Here is a 21,195-nt window from a genome sequence, read left to right on the forward strand (position 1 = left end):
CACATCGACTGAAGTCTGTCTATCGATTGATGTGTGCTCCTTAGCTTGCGACTAATGTCCAGTCTGCATGGTTCCTTATGGTCAATGCTCACTGGATTCACTTTGCAGATATTCCAATGAGTGTCGCCTGTGGACTTCTGAACATGGACGATCACCACCTGGTGGACGGATCGGCGATAGCTGTCTAGTTCTTGATGCGACAGATGCTGGCCTTCATTACCTGTATGACTCCTGATCAGATGTCTCCTCACCTGTTCCTCTTTCCAGACTTGGGATACTTTCCACAGATGAAGACAAATTCTGTGAAGTGGATATGTGGACTCGCAAGTAACTATTTATTTGCTGATGGCGAGTAAAATGTCCTTGTTTTTGGCTCGTCATTAATGAATGGTATTGTGCAGTTGTCTGAAAGTGCCAAATACAGACAAGTTTTCTGTAATTTTCTGTGTAGTGTCTTTGTTAACCCATCGCGGAGTTAGAGTGTTACTGCAATGAGCAGTTGATCCTCGCATTTTTCAGTACCGATTATTCAAACGATACACATCATCAGTCCCGCCAAGTAGACACTTCCTCCACCTCGCGATGTTGGTTTGCAGTTACGCATGGTGGTAAAAAATTGATGTGGTTTGTACCTCTACTCTCTACAACCTCTCATTCCCCACACTTGTCTTGGTCCCTGGGGAAAGGAATGGGACATGGCAGCCGAGCCTCAGGACGTGACGAATGTCCACTTTGCCCTCGCCTCTCCCTTTGGGTACCAGGAACGCCCCGCCGGAAAAAAAGTATGGTTAGCAACAGGTAGTCATAGACTGGTGGTCCTGTTTAGATTCCCACTGTTTTTTTAAATTTATTTTACTCCTTGTGATGGTAAACGATTAATTATAAAATTTATGTATATTAAAGTGGTTCGATTTATATATGTGAGATTAATATATTCCATTTACTTATGATTACTACAAGTGTAAGTCAGTAGGCTATAAGCCACCACATTGTTAAACTTCCTAGCAGATTAAAACTGTGTACCGGACCGAGACTCAAACTCGGAAGTAAAGCTCTGAGGACGTTAGTCGTGCTTCGGTAGCTCAGATATTAGAGCAATTGCCCGCGAAAGGCAAAGGTCGTGAGTTCGAGTCTCGGTCCGGCACACAGTTTCACTCTGCCAGGAATTTCCATATCAGCGCACATTCCGCTGCACAGTGAAAATTTCATTCTGCACTACATTATTGCACAATGGCAAAATTTTGCATGCGCTATCACTGTCATCTGCATTGTGAATGGAGATTTGTTTAGCAGCTTCAGTATTTCTAGGCATAGGCTTGCAACGTGGAATTAGTTTCATCTATATTGGTTTCGTCCAAGCCACAAAATCAATGCTGTAAACCAACAAAAACATTTACCTGTGTCAGTGACGTGTGATAACGAGCAGTTGCAACGGCTGGCTTCCGATGACTGATTTCGGTTTTAAAATAAAACTCTGCGTTCTGCAAAACACAGTGTTCCCTTTTTATTTACTCGTGCATGTTTCATCACCTGTATGCCCTCTTCTAGGGGTCTCGTTCGTACTTCAGTGAAATGCTGTAGAGCCTTTTCTGTTTTCTATTTTACACCCGAAACTGTATTATAATATATGCGTCTACATTGCTGTGACTGCTGACGAATCTGCATTAGTTTAATAGTTGTGTTGTATGGAGTGGCCAGATTTGCACTTTATGACTAGTAAACTTATGTTACCAAAGTAGTCGGAAAAAGTATGTTATTTACCTTGAAAAGCAATTGTTTGTGTACAATTTTTCTCGCAATACAAGTAGTGGATAATTCGTTTTTTGTCACATTGTGCGTCCTTGATTGCAATTATACACGCTGGATTGTAATTATACACGCTCTTTTCCCAGTGTTTTGGCTTTCAATTGTTACCTGTTTTTCACACATAAGAGCCAAATTTAGAGTTATCCAAGTAGCCGCACATTTCGAGAAATGTTGTATTAGAGCCGCAGATGTCTGTTCATTGAGTATCTTTGTTCGGTATGGTGCTGATTTTGAATGTTTGATGCGAGTTTGTGTCTTGAGGGAGCTGAGGTAAACATAATTTGATTAATTGTGTGTGTGTGTGTGTGTGTGTGTGTGTGTGTGTGTGTGTGTGTGTCAGAGAGAGGGAGTGAGGGGGGGGGGGGGGGGGAGTGAGAGCGAGAGTTATTATTAATACATGAAGCTGAGACACTGGGTTTTCTGTGAAGAAGTGTAATCATTAAGGGCTGATTCTATAAACTTCACTGATTGGATATTATTTTTGACCTAATTTTAAAAAATAAACTCATTTCAAGTAAATCATCTGTTTAAATTGTTTTTCATTTAATTCAGGAATCTTTCTCTCTTTCACAGGTCACGCCAGCAGCTCAGTGGAACTCTCTGTCGTCCTCAGACGTCGGCAGAGAAACAGTAGTGTTCCCGGTCCTTCACGCCCTTACGCACAGTGCGCTGCTCACCACAGTGACCTAGTATGGTACGAAAAAAACAACTGTTTCATTGATATGGTATGTCGTAGTTATAAGTGATTTTCATCAGCTGATAATTGACGGCCACCAGGTCTTGGCCGTTAGGCGGCGCTATTCATTTGACTGCCAACAAAAAAATGGTTCAGATGGCTCTAAGCACTATGGGACTAAACTTCTGAGGTCATCAGTCCCCTAGAACTTAGAACTGCTTAAACCTAACTAACCTAAGGACATCATACACATCCATGCCCGAGACAGGATTCGAATCTGCGACCGTAGCAGCAGCGCGGTTCCGGACTGAAGCGCCTAGAACCGCTCGGCCACAGCGGCCGGCGACTGCCAAAACAAAGTGGAGATGACACAGAAGTTAACTCGTAGTTTGACCAGAAAATTTTGCCGAGCGTGATGTAGGCAAACATATTTAACTGTTCCCTGGTTACACATAGTAGTAGGGCTGTGCAGGTTTGGGGCTAGACTCAGTTGTTTCCAGATTTCTCTCCCCCTCTGATCCCCTTTCCCTATCACATCATCGATGACATCATGCATTGTTGCCAGTTTTCACCATTTCCTGCACCCCTCTGGCATAGCACAGTTTCCCTATGTAGAAAATGGCGGGGAAATTCAAAATAACCCAGTTGTGCTACGGTTTTTTCCCCACAGCTCTGACATCAATTTGCAAATAGGGCAGTTGTCCTGAGTGTAAAATGGCAGAATATTAAGAAATGTAAGATAGGAAAGTGTCTTGTTGGTGCACAATTCGTAAATCCAAGATGGCGAGCTGGGCATACGAGATCAACCTGTATGATGTCAAAATCCAAGACAGAGCTCCAAGAAGTCGACCCGGAGATACAAGGCCAGTTTCTGTCACGTGACCTGGGCATACTAGGTCAGCCTACATAGTTATCAGATTTTCCAGCTCACTGGTGCCACCTGGACAGTAGCTAGACCACTTGTGCTGAGTATAGACTCCAATGCTAAGTTTATAGTGGGAAATTTGAAAATCACTGCTTTTCCATACTCATATGATGTTACAATTCACTTGCCCTAAGAGTAAATCCACTTGTGCTATGCTTAAACAATTTCTGCCTCCTCTCTGAGGTTACAATTGTCACTCTAAGTTGGAAACTGACTTGTTCCAAGTTCAGAGCTTTGTGTTGTATCATAATGGAGACGTTTGTGTCTTTATTTAAACAAATATCACACAAGGAGGGCTCCTGCACCACTTCCACGTATCAGAGAGGTCCTACGCACTTCTCTAAGTCCGTGGGCACTGTACCATGGCAAGCTGGGCCATTGCTCCACTGCAGCAGGATGTCTCTCATTGAGGGTGGTAAGTGCTCGACAGTTATATTTTGAGACAGCTACACTTTTAATGAAGTGTTAATACATTTCTTCTTATAGAAAGGTCACGCGCATTGCAGGTGAATCTGCCTGCTGTAAAATTGAGCATTTGACTTCTTTTACTTGGATGTCAGAGCTCACAGAATGTTTGTCTCAGTATGCCACGTCAAGAGTTAGTAATGCGGGCAGTTGTCTGTCCGCTATTGTTCTCTGAGACAGTGCGCCCCCGCAACAGTCAAACCAAATAGATGTAAGAGGTATCTTTCAGACACATTCATAAGACTATATGATTTTACACTATAATGTACTGTAATTTTAAAGATGGACGGTTTCGGGCTACTTATTCATCTGAGATAATTCCGCAAATGACACGGTCTTCACATACTGGCACCCTGACGTACTATCCCTGCGAGGTGCACCTGCCATGAACACTTTAAGAGGATGTAACTCTGGTACGGTAACCACGTAAGGACTGCAACAGTCATATACTTTTTTGATATAGACCGAGATGTTGGATAGTATTGATAATGCAAGTGAATTAGCAGCATATTTGTCCACATTCTGTACTCAGTACAGTGGTGTTACGAAAACCCTTGATGGATTTCAGGAGATATGTGAAATCAAGTGTTTACGAAATTCATGTAACAAACCTGCCAAATTTTGCAGTTTATCCGTAAAATTTACGGAAATTGCAGCATTTTACGGATTGACGATGTCGTTTTATGGCTTTGCGGACAAAAATTTGAAACGTAAACATTCCATTATCACTTCGCTTCTGTACAATCGATTGTTTGTATGAGTCGAAGGCAAGTCTGCGATAATTGATAACTCATTCTTTCATATGATTGGTACTTTTAACCGTGTGTTGTTTGTGTCGTTCCTTGAACTGAATTCCGACAGTTCTTTCATGTGAATCTTACGTGTCGACAGGCTCTGCTACGCAAATTCTTTGTTCCTCTCCGTTTGCTTTTTGTGATTTAACCCATATTCTTTGGTCACATGTGGACTAAATTACGTTAGTTCCACGCGCGCGCGTACTTACAGATATTTAAAGAATCAAAATCTGTTGATTTTTTTCCGTGCGTGCTAAAACCAAGACAGGGAGATAAATTTGCCTTTTTCATGTGGGTATGATATTAATATATATTAATATTGTATTTTGTGGAAGAAACGGTTTAAGTAATCATGGGAAGTGCGGTAAACACGTGAGTCATTTTAAATTGCTTTTTTGCCAAGTCTGGAATTAGGGCTGAGCGTCTATTTACTTCCTTTTTTGTGGAACGTAATGGGCCCTTAAGTGCAGCTGATTGTGTCGGTGCTCCATGTAAGAATGTTTCCCACATCAGAAGATGCAAAGATGTATAGCTCTAGTCGCACGAAAACGACATGCATTCTAAATAAAATGGCAAAAAGTGCATCATCTGAAGTTGTTAAGTGGCTTCAGAACCATTTTCTTTGGCAACGGATGGAAGCAATGATATGAATGCCAAGTTGTATAAAGTTGTTGTTACATTCTCTGATATTCCATGGGAAAAAGGTAGTGAGCACTCGGCTATCCACATCAACATTAGATGGGGATTCAACATGGCGAAATATGCGTAACCTGATGTTATCCCAGCTGAATTCTCGTAACATACCAACGAAAACTGTGGGGCTTTCTGTTATTAGAAGGCTCCTCTTATGGCAGGACACAAAAATGGGCTTTCAGCAATTCTGAAGGAAGTTCAAGCAGGTATTACCATCATAGGTTGCATTTTCCATGTGATTAATCTAGCAGCTGAAAAAGGTGCTGGATGATTACCACTTAAAGTGGATGAGATCCTTGTTAATACATTTTATTTCTTACAGAAGAGTGTCAAAAGAATGCCTTCATAAATTTCGAACTTGCGCAATAAAGAGACAAAATTCTGAAGTATGTATGTAGTAGGTGGTTATCTTTAGGCAGATGTTTGGATAAACTACTGAACCAGTGGGATCCACTTCTTTCTTTCTTCAAGGAGGAAGTAATATTATGCACCCAAAATATTTCCACAAGCTTGGCATCTTCTAGAATACCTAGAGTTGAACAAAGTGGATCCAAACAGCATCAGAAAAAGAGAATTCTTGATTCCGCTGCTACACATGCCCCTAGAAGAATAGCATAGTTTTCCAAATGTGGCAAACACATCCTAAAAAGTAAGACTTCTGCTACAATACGCGAGGAAAAATTGTTTATGTTCCTGACCTCAAACTTGAACAAGACCTTTTGTACTTTCCTTCATGTGACTATTCCTGTATCTGGCAAATTGAATGTTGCCCAACAGACTTCTTCCCCAAGGGTTCACTTTTTATTAGAACTTCTAATGGACTTGTTAAAGCAGTTGTTCACCAAGTTTGTTACGCCCAGAATTGTCAAAAGCTTCTCAGTGCTTCAATTTGAATACAACTTGATTCAAAATCAAAGAAGTGATGATGAATTAGTTATTGGCATTCACACTTCGAACATAGTGAATGATCTACAGGATACAAATAAATCCCTCTTCTTTTCATCTATGAGAAACTACTTGTGTGCTGCCTGTGACTACATCATCAACAAGTTTCCACTCAAGGATGATGTGTTAAAGCATGCTCAAGTTGAGGATAGAGAAGATTGAAGATGCACAATTTTCTTCCATTCGTTTTTTTCTGGTAAAAGATGGCACTTTGGGTGCAAATCAAGATGCTGCAAATGATTCCAGTTGGGCACAAATATCAAGAATTTGTGGAACCAATAGACTTCTTAAGTATAACCGAATTTCTAGAGCAATGCTCTCTATTCTCACTATACCTCAGAGCAGTGCAGAATATGAACATGTTTTCTGCCTTGTGAAGAAAAATGGAACAGAGTTGAGGTCACCCATGTCCAATGAATCTCTGGAGTCTATTTCTACTTTAGTGACCAGGAGTTCTGGTCCCTGTTATGACAAAACATTTCCTGAAGACTTTTTGTTGGAAGCTAAAAAGCCCACAACTATGACTTTAAAATCGAACTGGCATGTGATTTGCCCTGTGCATCGTATTATTTCTTACCTGTATTACGTTAAACAACTTTTATTGTGTGAAGCCTTTTTGATTTATTGCATATCCGCTTAATGTGTCAAGGAAGTCCTGTTATATATGCTCCAAACCAATATTCACCATGCCTGCTGTTGTTTAACGTGGATTTCTTCTTTATTGTTATGGTCATCTACAAATCATTGGCCTATGATGTAAGTAGATGTGATTTGAATTAAGTATCTTGTTTAAAGCATGAATTATTGTATTTTTTAGCGCAAAAGTTTTATTAGTTTCGTCAAGCTGGGGTATGTTAAAAAACGTTAGATTTTTTTGTCGTGCATGAGCCCTTTTCAGAACTCGGCAGGTATGATATAGATTATGGACGCAATTCTGATCTCCAGTAGTCATATGTGAGAAGTTTCACAGTCTGGCAGTGCATATAAAGATTTACTTAGCAGCGTGTTTTCTACATTCCATACCAAATACGATAGCCAATCTGTGTGACTGAAACCAGTGGTAGATTGCGGGAGGTACCTGGAATTAGATGTTTACGAAATTCATGTAAATTGTGGACATAATTCTGACGCCCAGCAATGCCATAGACGTATTTGGATTAGATGAATTTGATGGCTAAGAAATGAGGTATGCCGTGCCTTCAGCTATTAAGTTTCAATGTAAACCCATCAATTCAGTCTCAGCTACTTATCAAGATTATCATCCAAAGATACATTTAAATTATCAAACAGTGACCGATATGTGGGGTTTAATGATGGGATGTGTGTGGTGTCACCGCCAGACACCACACTTGCTAGGTGGTAGCCTTTAAATCGGCCGCGGCCCATTAGTATACGCCGGACCCGCGTGTCGCCACTGTCAGTGATAGCAGACCGAGGGCCACCACACGGCAGGTCTAGAGAGGCGTACTAGCACTCGTCCCAGTTGTACAGCCGACTTTGCCAGAGATGGATTACTGACAATACGCTCTCATTTGCCGAGACGATTGTTAACATAGCCTTCAGCTAAGTCATTGGCTACGACCTAGCAAGGCGCCATTACCAGTTGTTATTGCTATCATACTTCTGTATCATCAAGAGCGATGTTCTACAAATGTGGGTTAAAGTTACGTATTCAGAGCGCGCAATGTTCCCCACGCATTGCGTGATGAGGTCGCAAGACCCTTACACGATTTGGAGTCACAAGGTGTGATTGAACGTGTGCAGGCTTCTCTCTGGGCATCACCCTTAGTAATTTTGCCAAAACCTTCCGGAAAATTGAGACTTTGTGTGGACTTCAAGGCAACAGTGAATCCACAACTAGTGATTGCAACTTTTCCTTTACCCCGCCCGGAAGATCTTTTTGACAAACTGTGCCCGGGTAAATATTTTTCAAAGTTGGACCTAGCCGATGCGTACTTGCAAATACCGGTGGACGAAGAATCTCAGCGCGTTTTGGTGGTTAACACGCATCTTGGTTTGTATCGATTCAAAAGACTGCCATTCGGGTGTGCATCCGCCCCTGCCTGGTTTCAACAATATCTGCAAACTGTTTGTGCCTCGGTCCCTACTGCAGCAAACTATAAGGACGATATTGTGGTCTCCGGAAAGACGGAAGAAGAACATTTAGCACACCTACGAACATTGTTTCAGGTCTTGCGACAAAATGGTCTTCGCTTGCGGAAGGACAAATGTGTGTTTTTTGCTCGTGATTTACCATATCTGGGACATGTAATCAATGCCCAAGGCATACATCCCAGTCCAGAGCACCTCCGTGCCATACAAGACTTGCCTTCTCCGCAGAATTTGAAGCAGCTACAGAGTGTGCTGGGTAAACTTAATTATTACAACGATATATTCCCCATGCCTCTTCCATTTCAGCTCCGCTTCATCGCTTACGCCGTAAAGGTGTTCCGTTCATCTGGACGACAGAATGCGAACGCGCCTTTCGCCAGTTGAAACCGGCGTTGCTTTCAAATACTTGCCTTACGCCATTCGATCCCCAGAAACCCCTTTTGTTGATGGTAGATGCATCGGATTTCAGGATCGGTGCTGTGCTTGCGCACAGCGATGGCTCGCATGATCGCCCTATTGCCTTTGCGTCCAAATTGCTCTCGTCTGCGCAAAGAAATTATTCCCAGATAGAGAAAGAAGCCTTGGCTCTCGTATTTGGTGTTACTAAGTTTCACGATTTCTTGTATGGTCGTCACTTTACCATCATCACAGACCACAAACCTTTGACATCGCTTTTTCATCCGAACAAGCCTGTACCTCCACGTACAGCGCAGAAATTCATTCGCTAGTCTATTTTCCTCTCGCAGTACCGCTACGATATCTTGTATCGGTCCACTGCTAAGCACGGAAACGCCGATGCGTTGTCCCGTTTGCCTGTTGCTGAGGATAGAGCATTCGATTCTTCCGAACTTGCTTGCATGCTCATTGATGCGGAAACCGATGACGTGGTCGAATCGTTTCCGATTGATTTTCGTCGTGTAGCTACAGCCACAGCTGCTGACCCTGTCCTTGCTACCGTTTTGCGTTTTGTTGCTACGCAATGGCCCTGGTCGAAGTCACGGATCGAGGATCCGTTGGTTCTCCGATTTTTTGCTCACAAGCAGAGACTTTTTGTTCGACGTGGTGTTTTGCTGTTGCGTTCTGATAATGATCAATCCAGGGTCGTGGTCCCACGTTCGTTACAGTCCTCTGTCTTACGGCTTCTCCACCAAGGACATTGGGGTATAGTGCGAACGAAACAACTTGCTCGTCAGCACTGTACTTGGTTCGGAATCGATGCTGCGATTACGAATATGTGCTCTTCTTGCATGGCGTGTGCCGAACAACAATCCGCACCACCGCGGAAATTCTTTGCATGGCCGAAAGCCACTTCCCCTTGGCAACGCTTACACATCGATTTTGCTGGTCCATTCTGGAATGCTCGATGGTTGGTTGTTCTCGATTCTTTCAGTCATTTTCCTTTTGTTGTTCGGATGTCTTCCACGACGTCATCTGCCACCATCCAAGCATTATCCGCTATCTTTTGCATTGAAGGTCTTCCGCAGACTATTGTTTCCGACAATGGCCCACAATTCATGTCCGCAGAATTTCAGTCATTCTGCAAGGCTAATAGTATTCAACATCTGACATCCGCGCCGTTTTCGCCTCAGTCAAACGGTGCCGCTGAACGATTGGTTCGGACTTTCAAGTCACAGATGCTGAAGTTGAAAGAGTCGCATTCTCGGGAGGACGCGTTGTTGCTCTTTTTGTCATCGTATCGCTCTCAGCCCCGAGATGGTCGCTCGCCGGCTGAGTTGCTCCACGGTCGTCCTCATCGAACCTTGATGTCTTTGCTGCATCCGCCGCATCAGCTTCCTGTGCTGCGGCAGACGCCTGCTTTTGCTCTAGGCGACGTTGTATTCTATCGCAACTATCGGGGTTCACGGCGTTGGCTCGCAGGGCGCATTCTTCGCTGCCTCGGCCGCGCTATGTATCTGGTTTTGGGGGCCTCTGGTGAGGTGCGTCGGCATCTCAATCAGCTGCGCCTCTGTCGTCGCACGGGTTCTGCCGCTCCCCGTCTGCTTTCAGCGACGGTGCCGTCCGGTCAGCGCCCTGGGGACCCATCTACTGGCTCGCCTCATCCCCAGGTGTTACCGACGCTGCCTTCCATTTTGCCACATGGCGACGCGCCGCCGCCGCCGCCGCCGCCTGTTCTCCCGCCGGCGACGCCCGCAGTGGACGCTTGGCTGCAACCGCCAAGCGCCTCCCTGCGTCGCGCGCCGCCGATTGCTTCCCGTGACCAGCTGTCCTCCGACATGGAACTCTTGCCCGCTCCGGACCAGATGTCGTCTTCGCCCGTCGGCTGCCCCGACGCGATGGAGGTCGACCCTACGGCCCCTCCTGTCTCTTTACGGGCGCATACACCGCATGTTGGCGTGCACCCTGGACTAGGTTTACAGGCGTTTCCTAGCTCCCCTCGGACCGAATGGCCGGGTGCGGGTGGCACAGCATCGCCTGTTGTTAGGCTCCCCACCTCGTCGCATACGTCAACATGGGGTCCTCCCCACGGCGGGCGGAAGCCTTACAACACAACCGTACGCCGATTTGCAGGGGAGGAATGTGGTGTCACTGCCAGACACCACACTTGCTAGGTGGTAGCCTTTAAATCGGCCGCGGTCCATTAGTATATGCCGGACCCGCGTGTCGCCACTGTCGGTGATAGCAGACCGAGCGCCACCACACGGCAGGTCTAGAGAGACGTACTAGCACTCGTCCCAGTTGTACAGCTGAATTTGCCAGAGATGGATTACTGACAATACGCTCTCATTTGCCGAGACGATTGTTAGCATAGCCTTCAGCTAAGTCATTGGCTACGACCTAGCAAGGTGCCATTACCAGTTGTTATTGCTATCATACTTCTGTATCATCAAGAGCGATGTTCTACAAATGTGGATTAAAGTTAAGTATTACAGCAACTGCGTCCATTTTCTAAGTTCTCATTTCCTTTTAACTGTTCCAGACCTCACGCCAATCTGCGTGAGCTTAACGCGTGCCTTTCGGCTTCCTCTTGTTGTGACTTGGCTGTCTTGCTAAGTCACAACAATGTGAATGTTTAATTATTCAAAGTCTGCCAAAACAGTCTGCCATCTGAGGTTTGAGTCACACATGTTTAACACACCTTTGCCACCATTGCTCCATCAGCTGCCGACCAGGCTGCATAAGGCCATGTGTCCTGACTCTCGATGTAGAGTGACTATTAATGAAGAGTACATACATCTCTTCAGTGTGTGCAATTCAGATAAGAGATGCATGCAGTGCAGATATCTTTGCGTAATATATATATTGTCAATCAATGTAACAATTGGCAGCATGTCTATGTCAAATCAAATTGTTGTGTACATAGTTCCGCATAGTAAGTGCGTACACAGCTTTCCCACTAGAGCGCGCCCGGCTAAGCACAACAGTGCAGGCGCGGCGCTCGTCCGTCTCCGCACTACGAGATGGTGCCATCTTAGAGACATATTATATTAATATATAATGCAGCCAATGAGATTGCTGCTAAAGTAGAACCTTTTCTCCTCATGGATCACACTCGCGCAGCGATACCTGAACGCGCGAGGTATTATAACGAGTGTACAGACCTCCGATTAGTCAGTCTGCATTAGTCTGTAGTCAAGTTTCAGTCTGCGCCTAATAAGATTATCATATTCCTGTACATAGCCATGAAGAGAAATGTATAGACACTTCGTCAAGTATCAGAGATAAGTGAGAATAAGATTAACGTACCAAGGCCAAAGGAATTTCAGATTGTCAATTGTAAATAGCATCCAGAACCAAGTTAAGTAATTTTTATGCTTGTTATTATTTCAATAAATGTGTGTGAAAATTAATCAAGTTCTGTTTAAAGTTGGTCACTGTCAATCTGCTGCTCTAAGCGTGCAAGTGGCATTTCTATCGTCTGACCTAATGGCAGAAGGTAAACACGCCATGATAAGACCACGAGACATATTGTTGACACTTGCCTACTTCGCTAGAGCGACAAGTCAAATAATCTGATAGTGTGTGTACCGAAGGTCTTACAGTACGCACACCACACAAATGTTAAAAGTACGTTAAACTCCACTCCCACAACCCTCAAAACAGTCAGATTTAACTGTACATTGAGCAGGAAGCACTCTAGTGTTCAGAACGATTTACTTTCTATAATCCATAGCGAAGGAGCAAGAGTTATCTGTGAATGTTAGTCAGCACATACGTGATTATCACACACTGAGTATGATGATGCTGTAACACTAAAGTAGCTTCTATGTTTTAAGTGCTGACATGCCTAAAAGTATATATGTTGACACAATAGTACTAGCAGCCATGTATCACATAAGGTTATCAATCAATATTGTTGTTTTAATGTATGTGTTTAGTACAAGCAAGCAGTAGAAACCTCAGTTCAAGACCTACACTATGTAAATATCCTCCAAGTACCACTCCTATACTCACACATGACAAGCATATTTCGTGTGACTCAGTAAAGCCTTAACAGTTGACAGTACATTAAACTTCATCTCCACAATCCTTCTAAATTGATATGATGAACCAAATCTACACTTCAAGCAGGAAGGGTTCTCGTGTTCGAAACAGCTTGCAAATGAACGAAGGTGACCTTTGATTGTCAATAAAAATGAATGTGTTTATCACACAGATCGACTATGATGATCATATAATGTTACACTAGTTTTTAGGTATTAAATAATGTTGGCACGTCTAACAGGTGTATACATTGACATAATACTATTAGCAGTGATACATTGAATAACGTCATCAATCAAGAGTGTTGTTGTAGTGTATGTCTTTATATGATAGTATTACTGGCAATATATATATCACAGAATATCAGCTAGATCATACACACAATCAAAACCTTACTGATATAGTCAGTTGATATTGAAAAATAATTAAATAGGTGCATGAATCTTTAACATTATTAATGATTTGTATAATTAATTAAAACATCACCTTCATCATCTGATGATCATTGTCTTCATCATATATCGATGATTTCTCGTCCCACAAACATGTATTATGCTTCTGCTCTAAAGTGCTTAATAGTGTTAAACTTCGTTGTAGGAAGCCAGATCGAAGTAACTAGTGCTTTGAAATGTGTGTGACGCATTTAACAACTATCTACATGGTAAATTCTTCAAGTTCATCTCTGTGAGAGACAGCAAGGCAGAAACACCATTTCTTCCACATGAAAATAATGGTGTTATAGCTGGAGGAATACTGGGTAAAATCAGCAAGAAAGCATCTGAAAATCATCCAATTGTACCATATAAAATGGACTTGACTGACACTATAATGAGTGTTCTGATCGAACAACTGTTTGGAAAATCTCAGTGGCTGGAGATTCTTCTTCTACGTACAGGTTGATCTGTAGAGTAGTAGGACTGCGACTGTCTTGTACCCTCTCTATCTCGAATTTACATTACTACGAGGGTGAAGCAAATATAAACCGGAATTTTTGTTTTATGAACCTTTTTGCAAATGGAGAGCAGCGCGATCCCTGCTCTTGTTGCTGTCGTTTCCAATGATTGTTCTCGACGCCTGAAACGTCGTAATGTTTCTTTTGTTAGACTCGCAATGTCAGAACAAGTTTCTCACAATAAAGGACACAAAACCATCCAGAATTTTGAGAAGACTTGCTGCATAGTTCGGGGACAACATTCTGAGAAAGAATCAAGTCTTGGCACAAACAGTTTTTATGAGGACGAGAAACAGTTGATAATGCAGCTCACCGACGTTCCCTGAGGACTAGCATGAGTGAGGAAAACACTCACATTGTCAATCACCTTGTGGAAGACGATTGCCGAGTAACAGTTGCTGAAACTGCTATTGAGGTTGGCATAAGCTACGGTGGTGCTCAGGCGATCCTTACTGACGACCCTGGGTTCTGGAAAATGTTTGCAAGGTGCGGCCTCGTCTTCTCATGGCAGACCACAAATTTCATCGTCTCTAGGTGTGTAAACGGCTGCTTTATGCCACCAAACTGAAGGGGAACACTTTTTGAACCAGATTGTGGTCTGCAATGAAATTTGGGTACACCATTACATCGTGGAATCGAAGAAAAGTAGTATCAAATGGTGCAAAGAGGACGAATCTGGACCCATCAAAGCCAAAAAGTCTCTCAGAAGGGTAACATGATTTTTTTTTATTTTAAAGAAGTTCTCATCGATGTTCTCCACAAACATTTTACTACGAATGCTGCATACTGATGCCAGAAACTGGACAAAAGAAACCCCGTACATATTGTCAGAAGAGGTGTGCATTTGCAATCCGTGATGTGATTGTGCTGCATGACAACACTCGACCCAACACAGCGACCAGAATACAAAAAATTGAGGAATTGTGCTGGACCACTCTAGAACATCCTTCCTACAGTGGACTTATCACCCACTGAGTTGGACCATTAAATGAAGCAGTTGGAGGTCAGATCTGGCTACAATGGCACTATTAAAGTGTTTGTGCACAAGTGGCTGCTGTCACAGCCACGTTCATTTTGCAAAAACAGAATCGAGAAACTACCAATCTGCTGGAAAAAATGTCTTTCTCGTTCAGGAGACTATATAGAAAATTATATGTATGACACTTTCGGCAGTTGACTTTCTACAACTCTTACATATTTTGAAAAATGCATATTTGTGCCAGCGGTTGTACAATTCTATGTTCATTCTCTAGTGGTTTCGGTTATTACAGCCACCTTCACAGGGGAAGAATAGTGTACAGCAGTGGATCAAAAACACATTTTCGTCAAATATGACCCAACCAAATATAGAACATACATGCATGTCTGAATAGAGTCCATAAATACATACTGTGCCTTGGCACAATTACAGTAATGCACACTTGGTGATAACTCCACACTTAGTAATTGACATATTATTGGCAGTCATAACAGTATTGGCAGTATTGTGAGAAATGTGAATGAATGGGTGTTCTGTTCATGATCTTTTAAGAGTTCTGTACAGAAACCTATACAATACCATTATGTATGAAAACAATAAATTTCACTGGATGCATGTATTATACTGTACTGAATGGTTTCATTTTAGTACAGGATGTCACTGTTATCATCAGCGACTCTTAGCTCTAGAGTTTTTGTGTTACTGTTATTGTGAGGGTCTGAAAGTTTTCACTGTCTTCAAGGTTATGATTGTGAAAGTTATTCATGTCTTAATCTACCTCTTCCAAGAACTGAAAGGGTCTGTGTGTAGTGGTGCTAAAGACTCTTTGTCAGATCTAGCTACAGATCCTTGCCTGTTAATGATATGATGACAGTCTGAAAGCTTCACTTTATTTTAAAGTAGGGAGGTGAAATTTAAAAATGCTGAGTGCTTACATCTCTTGGATCAACGTTGCACTACTCTTGATGGCATATAAGTTTCATAGCCTGATGCATTGCTTTCAGTTATCTTGCAAGAATGAAGCGACCAGCTAGTCCAAATGCTAGAGCTACCACTGCTCCTACTCCACACTGGAGATGTATGATGGAAGTCTTTGGCGATTTGGATGATGAATTCACTATACTGTACATAAATGACTTGATAAAGATGACATAAACAGTTTTGCAGTCAACACAGTGTGAGTACTGAAATAGGTATTATTCTTTTTCATAAGTGTTAACCCGTTTGTGAATTGAGAATCTTTGTTATCATTATATGTACAACCTGAGCTAATGTATTCAGCAATGATGTGCTGCTTAGTGACATACTGTCAGTTGATGTTAACCATCGATCACAGCAGTGTGAGTAGTGCTTTATATGTATTTGTGTGTAAAAATTCACAATATATGTTAACGTCCCATTTACATGTGTTGTACATGATTGTCATACTAATCTAATGACTTCACAGATTGTTGCAGATTATAATGATGATGACTGTTATACTTCATCGATAACTTCATGCCTGAGCAGGCTGAGCATTTGGGGATTTGAAGACATATTGCAGCTTTGCATACTGCATTATCCAAATGGATTGCATTGTACATGATAATGTGGAATCACTGTCAGCAACAAGTGAGTGCTGGACTACATTATTATTAAGGTTCATGGTCTGATATGTCGATATGTTGTCCTAGGTGAATATGATGCCAACCTAATGATTTCAGATGTTTTTGTAGAGTCTAATGATGAGGATCAGCTGTGTCTGATAATAACTTCACACCGCAGCATGCTGAGTGTTTGTGGATTATGAGACATTGTGCAGATTCACCTGATGAAATATCCAAAGTAATAGATGAGTGTTGTACACAAAGATGCAGCATCACCATCAGCAAAGAGTGAGTATTAGGCTACATATTTTTTTCTTTTCATATATGTTCTTTATAAACCTTCATTATTGATTTAAGTTCAGTATTTGTGTTGTTGCAGATGACTGTGTCAGTACTGAGGTTGGAATCATTAACATATTGTCAAGTAATGAGGATGATGATGATATTGTTTTATCATCAGATGATGAGAGCAATGATGTAATTAATTAAATAAATAATTAATAATGTTAAACATTGATACACCTGTTGTAATTATTTATCCCACTGACTATCGAGACATTTTGATGGTGTGCATGATTTAGCTGACATATATGATATATATTGCTGCTTATACTATCGTCTGAACACACACACTGAAACAACAATCTTTGTTGATGAACTTATGTGATATATCACTGCTAATAGTATTATGTGAATATACACAGTCATTAGCTGTGCCATGTTACTTTTAACTTAGAAATTGTTATAATGTAATACAATCATTATAGTCAGTGTCTGTGATAATCACATCTGTTTTAATTGACAGTTATAAATTACTTTTGTTTTCACTTGGTTTATAGGAAGTGCTCTAAACACTAAAGTGTTCCCCACTCAGTGTCTTTGTGTTTCCAATCTGGCTATTTATAAGGGTTCACAGAGACAGAGTTGAATGTGCTATCAAGTATTAAGGCTTCACCAAGGCTTGTGAGGTATTCTTGAAATGTGTTAGCTTCAAAGTGGGTTGCTGTTAGCATCGTACAGAACTGTTGAGACACAAATACCATTGTGGTCTCATGATTCTTTATGGCATTCAAACATATTACCATGTAGCAGTGATACTCTCAGGACACTTTACGGCACATAACATTTGGATTGTGATTTCTGTGTCATATAAAGTGTAGGAATTTATACTTTGCACACATATTTTTTGTCTATTAGCTACATATTATAGTGATACTATCAGAAAGCTTTGACTAGCATAACAGTTCAAGAATGGTTTCTATTTTCATTTGTGAACACAAACACTAAAATAACCACCTTGGGTGGTGACTTTTTGTGATACATGACTGCTAAATTGGCCACATGTTCCACATATCATCTGAATGATTCTTTTATAAAATTGTGTGAAATGAGTCATTTTACAAGATATGTATTCAAGATTAGTATTAACATTAATTGACATATTATTTTGTTAGTCTGACTCATGCAACAGCACCTTCAGAACAAATGTGTGTGGTTTTTTTTCAGTCAACCAGGTTTTACATAGAAAGTCATTTAATAGAAGAAATTATCCGGGAGAAATGATTTTAAGTTAGATTTAAATCTTGCTTTTCTACATGTCAAACATGTTAGTTATTGGGCAAATCTCCAAAAATTTTTGTTGCTGCATGTTGATCTCTTTGCTGAGCCATTGACAGTTTTCGTAATAGGTAATAATGGTCAATTTTTTCCTATGGTGTTGTAATTAAAGATGATGCTGTTTCTCTCAAATTGTGATGGATTATTTATGATGAATTTCATTAGTGAACATATATGTATTGTGGCAGTGCAGCTACAATGCCTAACTCCTTGAAGAGGTACCTACATGATAGCCACAGGTGAAAACCAAATATTATTGCAAAAAAACTCTTAAGACATTGTTGTGTGGATATTTGCAAAATATGTCATGAGGTTATTGCATTCACTTTCAGACTAGGAGTTATGTGAAGTGAAAAAGTAGTTGAACATAAGTTAGTTAGTTTCATGTTCCATGGATCATTTTGCATGATAAATCATTATGATGTGGCATGATTCATTTCACATGCAGATCACAAATTATTTTGTACATGTGGTTACATGCCGAACATTTCTAATGTTTCTATTTTTATTTTATTTTTTTAAGCAGACAGATACACAGATGTGAGTTAGCAATTCCTGCCCACCACCTTTTACACATTACAATAACAGAAATTTTTCACAGAATAGAAGGAGTAGTCAAGGAGAAACTTTCTTAGTTTGTTTTCAAATTTTACTTAGCTGTCTGTCATTCATTGTATATCACTGGGTAAGTGATCAAAATTTTTGTTACAGCATTGTACACCACTGTTTGGGCTAAAGAGAACGTCAATGTGGAGTAATGAATAACATTTTTCCTTCTGGTATTGTAATTATGTACATCATTGTCTCCTTTGAACTGTAGCGGATTATCTGCAACAAACTGTATGAGGGAGTAAAGGTACTGTAAAGCAGTTGTTGGAATGCCCAACTCCTTAAACAGATGTCTACAAGATGATTGTGGGTGAGCACATTGTATTCATAAGCAGTTGTTGGAATGCCCAACTCCTTAAACAGATGTCTACAAGATGATTGTGGGTGAGCACATTGTATTCATACAACAGTTTTGAGTGACAGAGACTTTCTTTCTTAAAGATGAGTTATCCCAGAATATTATTCCATAAGGATTTCCAAAATGTGCTTTTTACAGTTGAGAGGCTTATTGATTTTGAAGTTTCCACCTTGTTTATTACTTCCTCACCACATATTACACATATAATTGGTGTTGTACCTCTAGATGTTCAGAATTGAATATATTGTGTCTTTTTAAGACTAAGACCAAGACTATTTGCAGAAAACTAGTCAATAACACTCATAAGAACTTTGTTTACCATTTCTTCTGTTTCTGTACGTATGACTGGACTGATTACAATGCTAGTGTCATCTGCAATAAGAACTAATTCTTCTTGTTGTGTATTAGATGGAAGATCAATTACACATATGAGGAACAGTAGTGTACATAAGATTGAGCCTTGGAGAACTCCATATGTGATTTCTTCCCAATCAGAATAATGTCGCCAGACAATGTTTGTTGAATTACTAAGTACATCTTAATGCATTCTTTTGGTTAGGTATCACAGTATCGATTGGTTAGCTATACCATCAGTCCCATAAAACTTCAATTTTTCTTGGAGAATACTGTATTCACTCAGTCAGATGCCTTAGATATACTGTAGAAACTACCAGCTGGCACTATTTTATTATTTAATGCTTGTGCAATGTTGTGAGTGAATGTGTAAATGCCATTCTCGATAGAGCAACTCTGTTAAATCCCCATTGTGATTCGCTGAGGATATTATTATTGCTAAGTTGAGATACTATTTTAGAATACGTCACCTACTCAAAAATTTTGGAAAATAATGCCAGCAGTGAAACAGGTTGGTAGTTGTAAATAGTCTTCATGGATTTGCCGCCGGCGGCAAACCCGTGAAGACTATTTACAACTCATCCGTCAGGAAAGCTTGAAGAGTCACCTCAGGTTGGTAGTTATTGACAGCTCACTTATCACCTTTCAAAGGGTTTTAACTGTTATAATTGCTGATTTGTGACACTATACGTATATTACTTGATTTTTTAATAACCTTTCTTAGTAATTTTGATTAGTTTTTGTAGTATGCAAGTATTGCAGAATCTCTACTTCTTCTTGCCAAAAGATACCTTTGTCTTTTCCTTTGACAAAATACTTTAATTCCTCAAGTGATCCATGATTTTTTACGTGGCTGTTTAATGTCCTTTCTGGTAAGCTGACATGGAAAGCTGTTTTCAAATAATGGTATGAATTTATTATGGAATACACTAAATTTTGTGTTAGCATTTGCTTCATTATAAACTGTGTCTCAGCTCATCTTTTTAAACCATTCTTAGAAATATTGGTTTTGGAGTCATTAATTATTCTAACTGATTTCCTCTGAGGACTAAACATACTGTAAGGCACTGTGTTATTTATACTAACTAACTGTGCATCATGATCAGGGAGAGCATTTGCTACTGAGTAAACAATTATTTTCTTGTTGTGAATCCCAGCTTAGAAAGTATTATCAATTATGTTCCTTTTGTCTTGATCAACCTGTGCTGGAAAGTTAATTATTGAGATCAAATTGAATGATCCAAATATAGTTGCCAGATCATTTTTCCTATTAGATTTCTTTAGAAAATCTGCATTGAAGTCACCACAGACTATTAACTGTTTGCTGCTGTCTGACAGATTACACAGCAAGAAATCCAAATTCAGTTCCAAATTTCCCACTGGGGCTCTGTATATGGTTACAATTAAAAGTGAACTGTTTTTCAGCAATTGAGAACTGTATTAATGAGCGTCCTCCAGTTTAAGTATTCATCAATACATACACCCACCAATTTCATGCATTGTACCATATTTACTTACTGATGCTGTATGTTACATTAATTACTGGTATGACTATTTATTGTACATAACTGAATACAGCGTGTATGATATTGCAGTGCCAATGTTTTTCCAAATACAATGCAAAGTTCCTTCAGACAAGCATGCATATCTGAAGAAACTACACATTGTATTTGGAATAACACAGGCACTGCAATATCATATTTATCTGCTGACAACAGGCAAACAACTTTCAAGTGAAATGTCTCCCTAGTACAGAAATATACATAATGGATGTATGAGTACAGGTTGTAGACACATGGTTGACAACATATGGAAATTTGGGTCTGGCCATGAGTTATGTTTGGATAGCCAAATGGTAAGGTGGCTGCTCGTGATGAGCAG

The 21,195-nt window shown here is 40.7% G+C and overlaps 1 protein-coding gene across 4 annotated transcripts in view; it reads left to right on the forward strand.

The window, feature by feature from the left end:
- The window catches only part of LOC126424541 (YLP motif-containing protein 1), a 406,391-nt gene extending 390,108 nt beyond the window's left edge, over positions 1–16,283 (forward strand). For 2 of the 4 annotated variants that reach the window (XR_007576187.1, XR_007576189.1), the window contains 3 exons: positions 2,380–2,500; positions 15,795–15,967; positions 16,238–16,283. The gene's annotated coding sequence lies outside the window, so the exon portion shown is untranslated. Of the gene's footprint in view, positions 1–2,379; positions 2,532–15,794; positions 15,968–16,237 lie in introns of those variants that run through there. The other 2 variants (XR_007576188.1, XM_050087285.1) reach the window with 2 other exon arrangements.
- The last annotated feature ends 4,912 nt before the right edge of the window (positions 16,284–21,195 follow it).

The sequence above is a fragment of the Schistocerca serialis genome, chromosome 10 (assembly GCF_023864345.2).
Source record: "Schistocerca serialis cubense isolate TAMUIC-IGC-003099 chromosome 10, iqSchSeri2.2, whole genome shotgun sequence".
NCBI classification, from domain to species: domain Eukaryota; kingdom Metazoa; phylum Arthropoda; class Insecta; order Orthoptera; family Acrididae; genus Schistocerca; species Schistocerca serialis.